Below are 17,825 nucleotides of genomic sequence, written 5' to 3'. Positions count from 1 at the left end.
CCTTATGACGCAGAATAGAAAATTAGTAAAATTTTGGACAATGGGCCTGGCGCCGCCCACTTTTAAATAAGGTAATTTAAAGGCTTTGCAAGCTTTAATTTGGCAGTCGTTGAAGATATCGTGATGAAATTTGGCAGAAACGTTACTCATATTACTATTTGTGTGCTCAATAAAAATTAGCAAAATGGGATGGCGAACACGCCCACTTTTGAAAAAAAAAAATATTTTAAATCAAATTTTAACAAAAAATTTTATATCTTTACAGTATATAAGTAAATTATGCCAACATCCAACTCCAGTAATGATATGGTGCAACAAAATACAAAAATAAAAGAAAATTTCAAAATGGGGGTGGCTCCGGCCTTTTCCATTTAATTCGTCTAGAATACTTTTAATGCCATAAGTCGAACAACAATTTATCAATCCTTGTGAAATTTGGTAGGGGCATAGATTCTATGACGATAACTGTTTTATGTGAAAATGGGCCAAATCGGTTGAAGCCACGCACATTTTTTATACACAGTCGACCGCCTGTCTTTCCGCTTGGCCGTTAACATGATAACTTGAGCAAAAATCTATATATCTTTACTAAACTTAGTTCGCGTACTTATCTGAACTCACCTTATGTTGGTATAAAAAATGGCCGAAATCGGACTATAACTACGCCCATATTTTCGATATCGAAAATTACGAAAAATGAAAAAAAATGCCATAATTCTATATCAAATATGAAAAAAGGGATGAAACATGGTAATTGGATTGGTTTATTGACGCAAAATATAACTTTAGAAAAAACTTTGTAATATGGGTGTGACACCTACCATATTAAGTAGAAGATAATGAAAAAGTTATGCAGGGCGAAATCAAAAGCCCTTGGAATTTTGCCAGGAATACTGTTCGTGGTATTACATATATAAATAAATTAGCGGTGCCCAACAGATGATGTTCTGGGTCACCCTGGTCCACATTTTGGTCGATATCTCGAAAACGCCTTCACATATACAACTAAGGGCCACTCTCTTTTATGACCCTCATTAATACCTTTAATTTGATACCCATAACGTACAAAAACATTTTAGAGTCACTTCTGGTCCACCTTTATGGTGATATCTCGAAAAGACGTCCACCTGTAGAACTAAGGCCCACTACGTTTTAAATAATCATTAACACCTTTCATTTGATACCCATATCGTACAAACGCATTCTAGTCACTAGTTCTGGGTCACCCTGGTCCACCTTTATGGCGATATCTCGAAAAGGCGTCCACCTTTAGAACTAAGGCCCACTCCCTTTTAAAATACTCTTTAACGCCTTTCATTTGATACCCATATCGTACAAACACATTCTAGAGTCACCCCTGGTCCACCTTTATGGCGATATCTCGAAAAGGCGTCCACCTATAGAACTAAGGATCACTCCCTTTTAAAATACACATTAGCACCTTTCATTTGATACTCATATCGTACAAACACATTCTAGAGTCACCCCTGGTACACCTTTATAGCGATATCCCGAAATGGCGTCCACCTATAGATCTATGGCCCACTCCCTTTTAAAATGCTCTTTAATACCTTCCATTTGATACCCATGCCATACAAACACATTCCAGGGTTACCCTAGGTTCATTTTCCTAAATGGTGATTTTCCCTTATTTTGTCTCCAAACCTCTCAGCTGAGTATGTAATGTTCGGTTACATCCGAACTTAGCCTTCCTTACTTCTTTTTAAATATAAGTTTAAATTTCCATGTTTTAAAATAGAAAAACCTTTATATTCAAAACTCTAAACCAAATGTGGTTTAGTCATGTAAGTAGTACAGTACAGAAACGTTCCAGATTAAAGCTCAAACTTTAAACCGTGTATGTTTTGGTAGATGTTTGACACTTAAGGGTCGGTTTTTCAGTGCGAGTTGAAACTTCAGTAAACGTTAGCTAGAGTTTAACCCTTCCACCTCGGCCGTTTCAGCGAAGATGGGAATCAAAATTTCATGGTATCGAACAAAGTCGCAAGGTTAAACTAGAGTTTAGACCCAGTTTACATATAATGATATTTTCTTCATTTCCCTACTCAACTCTTAATCGTTAACTAAAAAACTAGATTTCCCATATAAATTTTAGAGATGCCGATTTTTTTTTTGTATAGACAAAGTACATCTAGCGTGTGATCTCTAATCAGAAGCACGCAATAAAAAAGAAAAGTGAAAATTTGAGAGCCAATAATCTATTTCCTAGGAATGGGAAATATGTAAACCCATAGGCTATCTATTGAGCACTTATTGTAGATAAGATAAGTGCATGACTTGTAAACGTGGTCTTTAGACTGGGTCGAAAAAAAAGTAGGTAGTGTCCCCCCCTAAATTTAAAGATTATGTTGAGAGGGTTTCGGAAACATTTTTAAAAATATTTTTTGATCCTTCGGAATACAGCCGAAAAGGTTTTTTCGTTGTAACTTGGTTATTTGACGTCCGATTTTTAAAATTGATATGTCATTATTTTGGCCTGGAGAAGCTTCACATTTCCGTTTAATGTCCTTTTAAGCTATGAGGCACATGATTAGGTCACATGATTAGGTCAGCTAACAACATTTTACCCCCCCCCCCCCCCCCCCCCCCCCCCTAATGCATCCTTTTTTCCATACCAAACGAAAGTACTTAAAAATTCAAGAAAATGTTGCTTTGAAACCATATTACTAAAATAATAAACAAAGAAGTTATAGCACTTTCAATATTTATTGCAACTGTTATTTTACCTGATTGTTATTATACTTAGACCTGAAACTCGTGATATTTTTGGAGGCAAAATTGCAGGGTTTGCATTGAAAAGTTAATAAAGATATGCCAAATATCATGAATAGGGGAAGTTAAAGTAAGTAAGTGAGTAAAACCTGTTGTTTCGTATTTATAATAATAACACTATGCGACAAAATCAACTTTTTTTCTGGGTATTGGACAAAACCCATTTTTTCGTAGAGATTGAGGCTTAAGTAAACAAAGTCCTATCTCCGTTTTTCGAACTTAGCCTCCAAAAAATAGATATCGGCTTACGAATTTCGAAGTTCGAAATTCTACATTTCGAAATTTTATTTTCTTTTTTGTTAACGCGTTCAGCAAACTGAAAAAGTAAAAATGTGGCGTGGTCCGCTCTTTTCCCTTATTTGAAGGGCTGAATTCTATTTTTGAGAAATTTAGTATAACAGCTGTTATACGAGGTGAAAATTCAGAATTCAGAGTCTGACTGTATTCAGAAGTCAGAGTCAGTACAGTAACAGTTGCAATAAATATTGACAGTGCTATAACTTCTTTGTTTATTATTTTAGTAATATGGTTTCAAAGCAACATTTTCTTGAATTTTTCAGTACTTTCGTTTGGAAAGGAAAAAAGGATACATTAGGGGGGTAAGATTTTGTTAGCTGACCTAATCATCTGAAAACGACATCATAGCTCAAAAAGGACATTACACGAAAATGTGAAGCTTCTCAAGGCCAAAATAATGACATATCAATTTTAAAAATCGGACTTCAAATAACCAAGTTACAACGATAAAACCTTTTCGGCTGTTTCGAAGGATTAAAAAAAATTAAAAAAAAAATTTCCGAAACCTTCTCAACATAATCTTTAAACTTAGGGGCGACAATAGCAACTTTTTTTTTGTATGGGGACCAACCCAGTCTAGTGGTCTTATACTAATTAATTTTGGATTTTGCACTTACAGGGTAAACTTATAATTTTTTTCACATGGTAATGGCGTATGAGGGAAATTTTGATTTCTGTTATTTGTCGGCGAATAGGACTAAAAATTACCTGTTTCATTGGTTTTTAACAATTTTAGCAAAGAATGAATGAAAACGAGCTGTTTTGACAAGTCTTTCATAATTCAAAAAGATTAAATATATCACTCGTTTTCTTGTAAGCTGATGTAATCCAAAGTTTTAATTTTTCGAGATTTTAAGATACCCTACAACAGATGACTGTTCAGTTTATGTTCACACACATAGAATGCTCCTAGGGCCAATGATGAGCGGCCCACTGGTTTTGAATTAAATTTTTTTAATGAAAATGTATGAAAAATAAAACTTTGTTTACGTTTTCACAACAAATTTAAATTTTGAATTACCCCTTTTTAAAATAAAACGGGCGATGTGTTTTTACAAACTCCTTAGAACCTTGACTATTGTAATACTTTCTAAAAAAGTTTTTTATGATTAATTTGGCTTAGCCATTGAAGGAGCTAAGTTTAAGTTGTAACTCAAATATAAATTATTAATAATAAACTACACGAGAACGACGATACGCAAATGAATGGTCGGCTCAAAAAACGTGGTAAGCGTCATTTTCGACACAACCGAACTGAGTGCTGATTATCGTAAATACTGCTCTCTTTCATTGCTCAAAAACCAATTATTCCTATGTCATACATAAACTACAAATTATAGTTTATGGCAGACCTGTTAAGTTTGAATTAGCAATAGTAATCAATTAATTAGATGCCTATTTTAATGGCCAAAGATTATTTCAATTGTTTTCCGAAAAAAGCAATTACTAATTGAGTACCATCAGAAAAAAAAAATCATGATTTTTCCGATTATCAAAATGATTACTTTTGATTATTTTCAATTTTTTTTTATATTTTTTGTGATTTTTTTGATTATTTTTAATTATTTTTCCGCTTTGTTGAAAGAAAAATTCTCGTTTGTTGCATGCATGGTATAATTTCTACATACAAGTACATTTTAGGATGCAATAGTAAATCGAAATCGCTTATCGAGGTGAATATATATATGCAACATAGGGCGAATGGTATATGAGCGTTGATATAAACATATTCTCCGGTAAGTATACACACATATGCATATTTTACTACACTCATTATATAAAATAATGTGGGATCGAAAACGGCGGTTTTTCTAATTGCCCAGGCAATATGTAAAAAAATGTTAGGTTCATAGGTTCGCATCCAAGAGCTTTCATTTAGCAACGATCCTTTATGGTTTCATCCTGATGTCTAGCCAATATTGTTATATCCTAAATAAATATAACCATTATTTTGGTTACGTTATGGCTATGCACTGATTATTTTGTACATACAAGTATATTGGTGGATGTAACGGTATATCGTGAGCGCTTATCTCGGCATATGGTTACTTGCATACCAACCTACAAATTATCGTGTCTATAGATGTATCCGACGAATACCTTGCTGGGGATTGCGTATTGTTTTACGACAAAACAATTAGGGAGTTCACAATATGTACTATTCATCGTATTGCTTTAATCATGCTATTTTATTACCACAGTTGTAAAACTGTTGTTTTTCCCCATGCACAAATATTCCTATTTCAATACAACCTTGAAAGGTATGTTTAGTGTGCTATATGTGTATGCTATACGATCAGCTGATTTTGTTTAGCATCATGTTTACAATTTGTGCAAGACCGAAATCAGAAGTAATTACTAGTATTAATTAATAAAACAGAAGAATGGAATTAGAGCAAAATAATAAAGTCAGTAATATTAATTAAATGCAAACTCATTTGACTTTTTAAAAACTTTTTGGATTCCAGGTCAAAAGCAAGCGCATTCGCTGCAACCCAACTTGGAGATGGACGGTGGCAGATGAGAAGTGTCTTATTGAATTTTTACTGGAAAATCGGCTACTTGAGGTTTGTTTTTGCTTGCACAGAAGTAAAATAAAATTATGTGGAAACATACATGGGGGAATAAGAACAGGTAGTAAGGATAGTCTGCAGGATAGTCTGGTAACTACAAACAATAGAGAAAAGGTGGCAACGTCCAATGAGCCGATGGCAAGTGGCATCTATCACCAAAGTGCAGTTGAACTTGAAATGTAAAAATGTACCAGTTGTGATTATGCGCGCTTGCTCTCGGATATATTTAAGTTTAAATAACTCTCACGATTATATTTTAAAACGTTTATAATTCTATTTCAAATACCAATGTACTTTACTTAAATTCTAAGTTAAAATATTTAATAAACATTCTTGAATTAAAAAATGAACCAAACTGTTTAATTATCCCACAATATTTGGGAACTCAACCGATTTATGAGCAAATTTGAGCCAAAAAAAGTGCAGTGAAATGTGTACCAATATGCAAATGTAAACTGTAAGAAAAAAAACATATTAAATTACCAAGGAAAATGAGCGCATATGGAAAATACAAGTTATGGCGTGTCTATTTAAAAAGCAAAAATTCGAAGAAAACGCAAAAGCAAATTGCGCAAAGACAGTATAAAAATGTGTATTCGCTCATTGAAACGTAAATTGTAGAAAATGTGTGTAGGTACTACAATCATATGAAGAAAAATAGACACGAAAAGTTATGAAGTTATGAGAATATGTGAGTTTGATCGCTCCTTGAAACGCCAATTTCAAAAGCAAAGAGCGTAAAACCAAAACATCGTCTTTAAATAGAAACGAAAAGCAAAAGCAAAGCGCGCATATACAAAGTCTATCGTAACCATTGTGAATTCATGCAAGTGAAAAATTTTTCTATTCCTCCATTGCCATAACTACCTGTCAAATAATTGCGAAAGGGAGAACGGCTGTCGCGAATGGCCAGAGAATGGAAGATAAGTTTGTTTTTTGCTCGCGGTTATTAAATTGAACTGCCATGAATTGCCCATTTGTATCTCAAATCAGCTTTTCTTTTAAATGTGTATACTGAAAATCAGACTACATACTACATATTTCTATTCATTTCTAAAATCTAGTTAACAGATAAAATCTGAGCAGCCAGTTAAGCAAACATGTTAAAATATGTAAATAATGCAATAAACCAGTCGTCTACAAAAATTTTTGAAAAACAGTATTGAGCAAATAAATTAAGTAATCGAACAGCGATTGAACAGGTGATCGAAGCTGTTTACTATTGTGAACGTTTTTGTCAAACATTCACTTGTATGAATTCACAATGATCGTAACGATGCGCCAAACTTTGTATGTAGCATGGTGCAACGATACAAGGTGGCAGCATGGAACAGCTGATTATACCCTTTTTTTATTTGATTTGATACATCAACTTCCGGTGCCGTACGATTTTGACATTTGTCCATCGAATTTACAAAAACAAAGTACATGGAATTTTTATTTATGTTTGTAGGTATGTCACCATGCTTCCACCTTGTATCATTCCGCTATGGTATGTAGTGAGTGAGCGAAATAATCAGCTACATGTAAAAAGAGTGCGAGAGCAAAAATGTTTGAGTTTGTATAGAATTTCTTCGTATGCAAAGCCAAGCGCAATGCGGCAGTTAAGCGGCAGATACCCACGAACGTACGTACAAAAAACATGTCAGCTGACACGACCTATCTCATGAATGTGCAATGTAAATTAAAACTCACCGACGTGCAACGCCCATTCGTACGTAGCCCGGAACGTAGAAATCAAAACAATTTTGATTTTTTCGTAAAAACGTGTCAGCTGATCGCTCTCTCACTAGACAGAGTTGCCTAGTAAACTTTGGTGCGCTAATTTTTGACCGTTTGCAGTTTTTTGCGAAAACACCTAATTAAAGTTTGAAAAATTGTAAAAATAATTCGAAATAATTATTTAAAAGTGCAGATTATAAATATGTAATCTATTTATATTTATTTAATATTAATTCCAGCCTTTTAAAACATCAAAACTTAAATTGGAAAAAGTTGATGTTTCCATAAGCATGCATGCAAAATGGTCAATGGCAACAGAGTTTATCTGTAAACAATACACATACAAATATGTTATGTAAATGTACACAGACGCACACATTGATTCCTACGCGCTTGAGGGTTCGGTCAAACGTGTTTCGTACGACAAACTTCCGTACGTACGGCACACATTTTTGGGTAATTGCCGCTTTACTCACGAACGTACGTACCAAAAACGTGTCAGCTGACACGGCCTATCCTATGAGTGTGCAATGTAAACGAAAACTTACCGACGTGCAACGCCCGTACGTACGTAGCCCGGAACGTAGAAATCAAAACAATTTTGATTTTTTCCGTAAGAACGTGTCAGCTGACCGCTCTCTCACTAGACAGAGTTGCCTAGTAAACTTTTGTGCGCTAATTTTTGACCGTTTGCAGTTTTATGCAAAAACACCTAATTAAAGTTTGAAAAATTGTGAAAATAATTCGAAATAATTATGTAAAAGTGCAGATTATAAATATGTAATCTATTTATATTTATTTAATATTAATTCCAGCCTTTTACAACATCAAAACTTAAATTGGAAAAAGTTGATGTTTCCATAAGCATGCATGCAAAATGGTCAATGGCAACAGAGCTTATCTGTAAACAATACACACACAAATATGTTATGTAAATGTACACAGACGCACACATTGATTCCTACGCGCTTGAGGGTTCGGTCAAACGTGTTTCGTACGACAAACGTCCGTACGTACGGCACGCTTCGGTGAGTAATTGCCGCTTAAGCAAGTGAGTTTGAAGAAAATCAAAAGCTATCATCCGGTGGCAAAATCCTGAGCCAGATAAATAATTTTGCATGTAAATGCAACAACAACGATTTGAGCCAGATAAATCCAGATAGAAGTCTGGTTCAATTTGTGAGCCAGATAATTTGTTAATTACATCTTTTTAGGTTGGCAACGCGGCCTTTAATATACCTACTTTTTCAAAAATAGATGTCGCTGCTTAGCCTTTCGCCGTATGAGTTAAATGAAAAACAGCGGCGACATCTGCCTATCACATTTCACGTGTGCGAAAATTTCACGACATCTGCTTCTCAAGTCTCTCAATGGTCCAGAGCATTCCCGTGAGAATTGAGCGTGAGCCGGAGCTGTAAAACTCACTGAAATAACGAGCATAATTTTGGTGGTTGCCGAATACTGGAGGAAAAAGACACGAAAGCAGCACAATGCGAATGACAAGGGAACGAGAGAATCGAAGCTAAGTGAAGCAGAAAGGAGTTTTGTAGTTTATCGTAGTTTGTTTTGATAATGTTTTCACTTATTTCTTTTGTATTAAATTTGTACTTAGAATTTGTAATTGTAAGAGTGGTAATTGTAAGAGTGGTTATGATTTAATTGTTCTCGTGGAAACGTGGTTAACCGAAGATTTTCATGATAATGAGGTTTTTGATAAGAATCTGTATAATGTGTTTCGCAAAGATCGAAATAGTTTAAGAACTGGTCTTTCTCGAGGAGGAGGAGTCATAATAGCTGTTAAGAAAGAAATACATTCGTCTCAGGTTCCTTTTAATATAGCTGATACTGCTATAGACCAACTAATAATTTCAATAAAAGGAAAACCGGTATTCTTCACGTTAGTGTATCTTATATCCCGCCAAATAGTGCGAAAAAACTTTATGAAGATCATGTTAATAATATTATGTATGTTTCGAGGGACGATTTGAATTCGCAGTTATGTGTATTAGGTGATTTTAATTTAAATATAATCATCTGGAGTTATCTTCCAGGTAAAAATGTTCTTATACCAACCAATGTAAATTATGCTAATGAAATGTATTTAGTTGATAGTTTTTGCAGTTTACAACTAGTTCAAATTAATAACTTTGTAAGCTCACTCGATAAAATACTAGATCTAATTTTTGTTAGAAATGATCTAAATTGTGATTTGCTTTGCTCTTGCTTTCCGTTATCGAATACTGACAAGCATCATGTACCATTAATATTAGAGCTTGAGTTTTATGAGTCTGCAAATGTTGCAATTAATAATGAGATTGGTTTCAATTATAGTCAGTGTGATTTTGGATTGATAAATAATTTAATTTGCAATGTTGACAGGCAACTTCTTTTTTATAATCGCAGTCTTGTGGACTGTTTTAATTTATTTAAAAGTAATATCTCGGAAATTGTAGAATGCAATATTCCTCATCTCCAGCAAGGGTTTATAAGTTATCGTGGTATACAAAGAACCTAAAGAAACTTAAAACACAACGTAATAAATATTATAAGCTTTTTAAGGAATCGAATTCCCTTCAACACAAGCAAGAATACTTAAAGTACGTTAAGGAGTTCAATTGCCTTGATAAATTCTTATACAATCAGTATATTAATAACTTCGAGAATAACATCAAATCCAATCCAAAGTCGTTTTGGAATTTTATTCGTTCTGAGCGATCATCTTCATCTATTCCTCGGTCTGTGTCTTACCAAGGTATAAATTCAACATCAACTCGATGATATTTGTTTGGGAACCGCAGACTACTTTGTTCCATCGTAATAACTACTTGGGAACCTCTGCGATATCGTCATACGCCGGAAGTCATTCAACTCCTTCAACATAACATCGTATTTAATACATAATAACTGCATAGCCTACTAAAGCTGTTGAGCGCTCACTAGCATGGTAAATCGGTAAATCAATAAAGAGTTTAAAATCAGCAGAAAATACTAAGAGTTTTATTTTAAACGGACTTAGTGAAATCGGTTGCTGGAAATTAGCACACGGGCTAAGTATTGTGTTTATCGTTCGTTACCATAAAAAATTTGGTCCTTCGAGCCGGATCAAGCGGGTTCCGGTCTCTAATATCGATATTTGAAAACTGATTCGCGTGGGAATCAGTCAAGTGCGAACGATAAAAAATAACAAAAACTGTGTATTTGCAAAAAATTAAATATTTCATTTGCAGAAAATCAATTAAAAGCTTGTGAATCGAATCAGGACAAACTAAATCGGTTATGTCAAAAAACTACAGATATAGTGTAGTCGAGAAAAAAAATTAAACATTTCATTTTGGAACAAATTATCTAAAAACTTAACTGTTTGAGAAAAAATTTTACATTTCTTTTGTGAATACGTCGTTCATTTGCAAAAAAAGCAAAATCATTTGGAACCTTGTTAAATAAATACAAAAAAAGCTAACTGCTTTAAATTGTGAAAGTGGGGAAAAGTCTTATCTATGGAAATAAAATAGTACAACAATAATTCAATAGCTCATTTTTATATCAAAACGAAAAAAATTAAGACGTTGCAACATAGAATCGTTCATTTGAGAAAAAATAACTAACTGCAATTAGTGAAATACGTACGAAATTTTTATAAACTATTTTAATTTAAATTAACAAAATGAACGTTTTGACGAGAAGACGTGGTTGGGATAAGGCAATCATATCCCGTGCATATGATGCAGCTCAAAATATTGAGGAGACAGTCAACGCGGAGCTCTTGGCAAATCGCTTACAAAAGCTAGAGCTAAGTTTTAGTGAGTTGTCTGAATTGAGCAAGCAGCTCTACGAGTACGAGGATCAAGAAGGGTTCGTAGATCCAGTAGACGACATACTGGACTACGAGGATAAGTATTTTACGGGTCATGCATTGCTGTCTACCGCACTGAAAGACAAGACTCGAGACCCGCCAGGTGCGTCGAATGAAGTTTCGATCAACAAGTTGGCTGGGCAACAAGCTGCTTTCCTCGAACGCCTAAATGAAACACAAACTATTTCGAATATCCACTTACCAAAAATCCAAGTGCCAACGTTTTCCGGTAGTTTTCAAGATTGGCCCTCGTTCAGGGATTTATTTACGGGTGCCATCGATCAAAAGAATAATCTAACACCGACACAAAAATTTCATCATTTGAAGTCCTACCTAGCTGGAGAAGCCTTGCAGCTGGTGAAGCATTTGGCGCTGACAGATGCAAATTATTTGGAGGCATGGGATCGTCTGACACAGCGGTATGATCGTAAACCCCTTATCGTACGATCGTTTATTCAATCCTTTTTATCTCTTCCTACTTGCCACACGGCAAATGCGAATTCTTTGCGGAAAATAACTGACGGAGCAGATGAAGTCATTCGAGGACTTAATGCTCTCAACTCCAACCAACGTGATCCATGGCTTATCCACATACTTTTGGGCAAGGTGGATGACGAAACAAAGAAGGATTGGGCAGAATCCAGCGACGCTATAACGGAACGGACATTTGAAGAGTTGCTGCAATTTTTAGTTCGCCGATGTGATTCCCTGGAATCATGCCAACCTAGTACTCATTCAACATGTCGGCGGGCTGCCGTAGCACATTTGCCAATTACATCAAAAGTGAAGCACAATAATCAGTGTGTAATACAATGCACATATGTACACACCCTAACTCATTGCCCTAAGTTTAAAGCACTTGATGTTAATGCCAGATGAGTGACTGTGAAAAATAAGAAATTGTGCTTTAATTGCCTAGGTAGCTCCCACCAGTTTAACAAGTGTTTAAGCTCTGTGAAATGCCGTGTTTGTTCTTCCGCCCATTATACTTTATTACATTTTGAAAACAATGCCAAGCCCAAAGATTTAGAAAGACAAAGTGTGGCCTATGTTGAAAATGCAACGAGTAGCAAAAATAGTGCAGTTGAACCTATTGTGAGTAATCATACAATTCAAAAGGTCAAAATCTCGTCGCAAACAATTTTACCTACCGTTCTTGCTAGGGTGAGTGATAAATGGGGCACTGTGGTAAATTGTCGAATGCTGATTGACACTGGGTCAACAGCTTCATTCGTTACAGAAGCATTTCTTCAGTTGGTAGGCGTAGAGCGCAAACATGCCCGTGTTCCAATTGTAGGGCTATCGTCGAAAAGCGTCGGCAGTACTCGAGGTCGTGTAGTTCTTACACTACTCTCTGCAAATAACGAAAATAATGTTGAGGTTGAAGCGCTTATTCTTCAGAAGTTGACTTCAATACTACCACCTCAAACAATTAATTTATGCGAGCAAACCCGTAAGCAAATAAATCAATTATCATTAGCAGATCCAACTTTCGGAATTCCTGGTCCAATCGACATGATTCTTGGTTCTGATCAACTTTGGAAGATTTTAACGGGTGAAAGGATACAATTAAACAATCAAACTTTGACTGCTTTAAATAGTTCATTCGGTTGGGTAATCACTGGGTCATGTTTATCTGAGGCGGTGTGTCCAAGTCAGGTGTCGGTAAATCACGCGTTGGAAGATGTAGATTACCTGGTTCGATCACTTTTAGAAATGGATAGTTTACAATCATTGAAGAGTAAAATCACCGATCACGATCCGGTAGAAAAGTATTTTTCTTCAACAGTGCAACGAGCTGAGAATGGGACATATGTGGTCAAATATCCATTTAAAGCCGATATTAAACCCATCGATGACACTTTGTCGCAAGCTATTTCACACCTTAATAGTATGGATACCAAACTGCAACGTCAACCAGCGCTAAAACAACAATACACAGCATTTTTAAATGAATATCTTGAGTTGGGACACATGGAATTGATTCCAGAGCAGCAGATTAATGTGAGTACTTCAAAACGTTTTTATTTAGCACATAATCCCGTAATTAAGGCTGACAGTTCAACAACCAAATGCCGGGTAGTTTTTGATGGTTCGCTTAAAGATTCCTCTAGGTATTCATTGAATGATCGGTTCCATATTGGTCCACCGATTCAACGCGATTTGTTTGGTGTCTTTTTACGTTTCCGCCAGCATCGGTATGTGTTCGCAACCGATATTGAGAAAATGTTCCGCGGCATAAGGGTGCATCCAGAACAAACTGATTATCAACGCATTGTACTGAGGCATGAACAAACAGCTATACTTCAACATTATCGATTGCTAACTGTTACTTATGGGCTTGCGCCGTCTCCTTTTCTGGCTGTGAGAGTTTTAGAACAAATTGCGGAAGACTACAAAGCAGAATATCGCAATGCTTCACGCGTTCTTGAACACGATGCATACCTAGATGACATACCCACTGGATGCGCGACCGTCGAAGATCTGATAGCTCTGAAGAATGAACTTATAGAACTCTTATCAAAAGCTAATTTCAACTTGAGAAAGTGGAGCTCAAATTTTTGGCCTCTGCTTGAAACGTTACCAAAAGCAATCTGCGAATTTAATCCAATTGCCATACACTCTCAAACATCTGAAACATCTGTAAAAATTCTGGGGCTACATTGGAATCCGTCTAGCGATCAGCTATGTTTGAATATTGATGATCCTGCAATTGAGCCGAAACCTACGAAGCGAATGGTGTTGTCAGAAACTTCGAAGATTTACGATCCATTAGGTATGGTTGCACCTATTGTGGTTCTTTTTAAAGTTTTATTCCAGGAGTCCTGGTGTTGCGGCCTTGGTTGGGATGACCCACTCCCGGAGGCCTTATGCAAACGATGGTGCAATTATATGGGGGAGCTCCATCATTTAAAACAATTACAGATACCACGATACATTTCATATCCTTCAAAGCCTGTGGGACTTCTTGGATTTTCAGATGCATCAACCGTGGCATGCGCGGCTGTTGTCTACTGTCGCGTGCATACTGAAGGCTCCTACGCTATAAAATTGATAGCAGCAAAAACGCGTGTGGCGCCGCTGAAACCAATATCGGTTCCAAGGCTTGAATTGAACGCCGCATTGTTGCTAACGAAGCTGATCACTCTCTTCAAGGTGTCGTTAACTTTAACAATCTCAAATATTGTTTGTTGGACGGATTCGGAGATAGTTCTTCATTGGCTTTCCGCTCCACCGAGGAAATGGGCTACGTTTGTTAGCAACAGAACCGCAGAAATTTTAGACGTAATTCCTCGAAGCGAATGGAGACATGTTCTATCCGAAGACAACCCTGCTGACTGTGCCTCTCGTGGTATTCTACCTACAGAGCTAATTGAGCATACGCTTTGGTGATCAGGGCCCAGCTGGTTAGCACTCCCTGAACCATCGTGGCCTTCTAACACTAAATTCAATATATCGTCATCGAAACCGTTGGTACTCGTAGAGGAAAATCATAAGGCGGCGATAGTATTATGTGCCAACGAAATTGATAATCCGCTGTTGTTGCTAAGCTCAAAAATATCTTCTTGGTGGCGATTGACACGTATAGTCGCATATTGCATAAGATAAAGCACGCCGTCGTCGAGAGGGTTACAGTGACTCGTTTTTATCTACATACGAGCTCCAACAAGCTAGAATCCAATTACTAAAAGGCGCGAAAGCTCATGCATTCTTGAAAGACATTGATCAATTACAAAATTTACGACAACTGCATTGCAAATCTACGCTGATCCGGTATTCACCATTCATAGGCGAATCAGGTCTACTTCGCATAAAACATGCAGATATAAATTACAATATAAAGTTTCCGATTATACTACCTAAAGACGCCAAAATTTCGCTACTCATCGCAAGACATACCCACGAAATCAATATGCACGCAGGTGTCGAGGCGACGTTCGCTCTTGTTCGTCAACAATTTTGGATTTTGGGCTGCAGAAACTTAGTAAGGAAGGTCATATTTGGTTGCAAAACATGTTTCTTGCAAAGAAGAGCAACCTGCACTCAACTTATGGGTAATCTGCCATCAGCAAGAGTTCAGCCCAGTCGGTGTTTTCTACATTGCGGACTTGACTACGCTGGCCCTATACGCATAAAGTATTCAAAAACGCGAAATCCAAAAATTGGTAAAGCTTGGTTTGCCATATTCGTCTGTCTGTCTACTAAAGCCCTACACATCGAATTGGTGAGTGATTTAACAACCGATGCCTTTTTAGCTTCTTTTCCCAGATTTATTGCACGCCGAGGAAAGCCCAGTGACTTTATTCCGATAATGGTACCACCTTCCACGATGCAAAACGAGCTTTAAACGAACTTCAACGGCTCTCAATATTTCATGAAGATCGGGCAGAGGTGGCTCAATCCTTAGCAAACGAAGGCGTTAATTGGCATTTCATCCCACCCTCAGTACCACATTTTGGAGGATTGTGGGAAACTGGAGTACGATCTATAAAATTACATTTGAGAAGAGTGATTGGAGACAGCCTACTTACGTTCGAAGAATACAGCACGGTACTAAAGCTATTTTAAATTCACGACATCTGTGCAGCATTTCTGATACAGATCTCGATCCTCTTACTCCGGCACATTTTTGAATTGGCGAACCGTATACATGTATGCCTGAGCCATCTGATTTAACTACAAATTTTAACTTAAAACAACATTGGCGCTATCTGCAGGCTATGGTTCAAAGCTTTTGGAAACGCTGGCATACTGAGTACTTAACCTCTTTACAACAGAGGAATAAATGGCAACAGTCCACTACTAATCTTGAAATCGGCAAACTGGTCGTATTGAAAGAACCTAATCTCCCACCATCAAAGTTGATTTTATGACGTATCGTCGAAGTGCACAAAGGAGATGATGATCTAGTACGTGTGTTTACCATAAAAACGAGCAAAGGAGAATACAAGCGTCCAATTTCAAAGGTAGCGACATTGCCTTTCTGAACGCGTCGTTCAGGGGTGGCGGTATGTTTGGAAACCGCAGACTACTTTGTTCCATCATAATAACTACTTGGGAACCTCTGCGATATCGTCATATGCCGGAAGTCATTCAACTCCTTCAACATAACATCATATTTAATACATAATAACTGCATAGCCTACTAAAGCTGTTGAGCGCTCACTAGCATGCATTTGGCTAATAACAAGCGTACATACATATTTACATATGTATGCCTATCCATATGTACATACAAAGCGAATGCAAGTTCAAGGCCAGCAGCATCATACGATTCTACCGCTACGCAGTCAATTGTTACAGTCCACTTATTGGTTCCAATATTTTCTATTATTTTATTTTTTTCTTGATTTCATTGTTCTCTAATTTCCTTTGTTAAACTCTTTACCTATGTAATTTATTTAATAAGTAAATAGACACCTTTTTGGCAATTGAAATATTAAAGTAAAGGCAGTCAATTTTTGCGCTCATATGCATACCGACGCGATACTACCGTCGGTAAATCAATAAAGAGTTTAAAATCAGCAGAAAATACTAAGAGTTTTATTTTAAACGGACTTAGTGAAATCGGTTGCTGGAAATTATCACACGGGCTAAGTATTGTGTTTATCGTTCGTTACCAATATTATTATAAGTATTAAGACTATCAAGAGTTCAAAGCAGTGCGATTATCAACAATTTTCATCTTTTTTTCTAAAGAAATGTATGGTTTCGGTTGCGGAACCCTTGTTGTATATTTTTAATTTGTCCTTAAAGTCAGGCATTTTTTTCGATGATTGGAAAATTACTTATATTGAACCAGTTCACAAGAATGGTAATAATAGTGATGTTTCAAATTATCGACCAATTTCTAAATTGCCCGGTATATCGAAACTGTTTGAGAAAGTGGTTATAGGAAAGTTAATGTCGTTAGTTCAGCGGCATATCTCCCCATATCAGCATGGGTTTGTTTCAGGACGTTCAACAATTTCTAATCTCTCAATAAATCCAAAGGCAACCCAAAAGAAGAGTGGAAAGTAATAAATAGGATTATTGACAAAAACCCAAAAAATCAGGTTTCTCACTTTGTTTTACTAAAAGAAGGTGTTGATATTTCTGTTCCCATAGAAATAGCTAATCATTTTAATAAATACTTTACTTCAATTGTGAAGTTAAACTTTCCACCAAATTTGACAGGCAACAGCTTTTTTTTTGAGCCAATCTCAGGATCGGAAATTTTAAATGCAATAAAATCTTTGAAAATAGTAATTCTTCCGGCCATGGTGGCATCTCCAATGTATGATAAAGAAAATCTCATACAATATGGTTGATGTTTTAAAACATATCTTTAACTTGAGTGTTACAATTGGGATTTTCCCAGAACAATTAATATTAGTAATTGTAATATGGATTTTCAAAAAAGGTAATAAAAAATATATGGCTAACTATATGCCTATTTCACTTTTGTCATCAATTAAGGATGTTATCCTACTTTAAAAAAATAACTTTTCTTAGTCCTTTGCAATTTGGTTTCAGGGATGGTCTTCCTTCGAAAGATGCTCTTTTGGACCTCTGCTCTACTATATAAAAGGGTATAGACTCAAAAA

The 17,825-nt window shown here is 36.1% G+C and overlaps 1 protein-coding gene across 6 annotated transcripts in view; it reads left to right on the top strand.

Annotated features, from left to right (window-relative positions):
- The window catches only part of LOC137253953 (SANT and BTB domain regulator of class switch recombination), a 474,140-nt gene that overhangs the window by 277,177 nt on the left and 179,138 nt on the right, over positions 1-17,825 (top strand). For 2 of the 6 annotated variants that reach the window (XR_010953936.1, XR_010953938.1), the window contains exon 1: positions 12,434-16,836. The exons of 3 other annotated variants lie outside the window; for them this stretch is intronic. The gene's annotated coding sequence lies outside the window, so the exon portion shown is untranslated. Of the gene's footprint in view, positions 1-12,433; positions 16,842-17,825 lie in introns of those variants that run through there. One more of the 6 variants, XR_010953937.1, reaches the window with a different exon arrangement.

Source organism: Eurosta solidaginis, chromosome 5, assembly GCF_040869045.1.
Source record: "Eurosta solidaginis isolate ZX-2024a chromosome 5, ASM4086904v1, whole genome shotgun sequence".
Lineage (NCBI taxonomy): Eukaryota > Metazoa > Arthropoda > Insecta > Diptera > Tephritidae > Eurosta > Eurosta solidaginis.
This window is presented reverse-complemented; position numbering and strand designations above follow the sequence as displayed.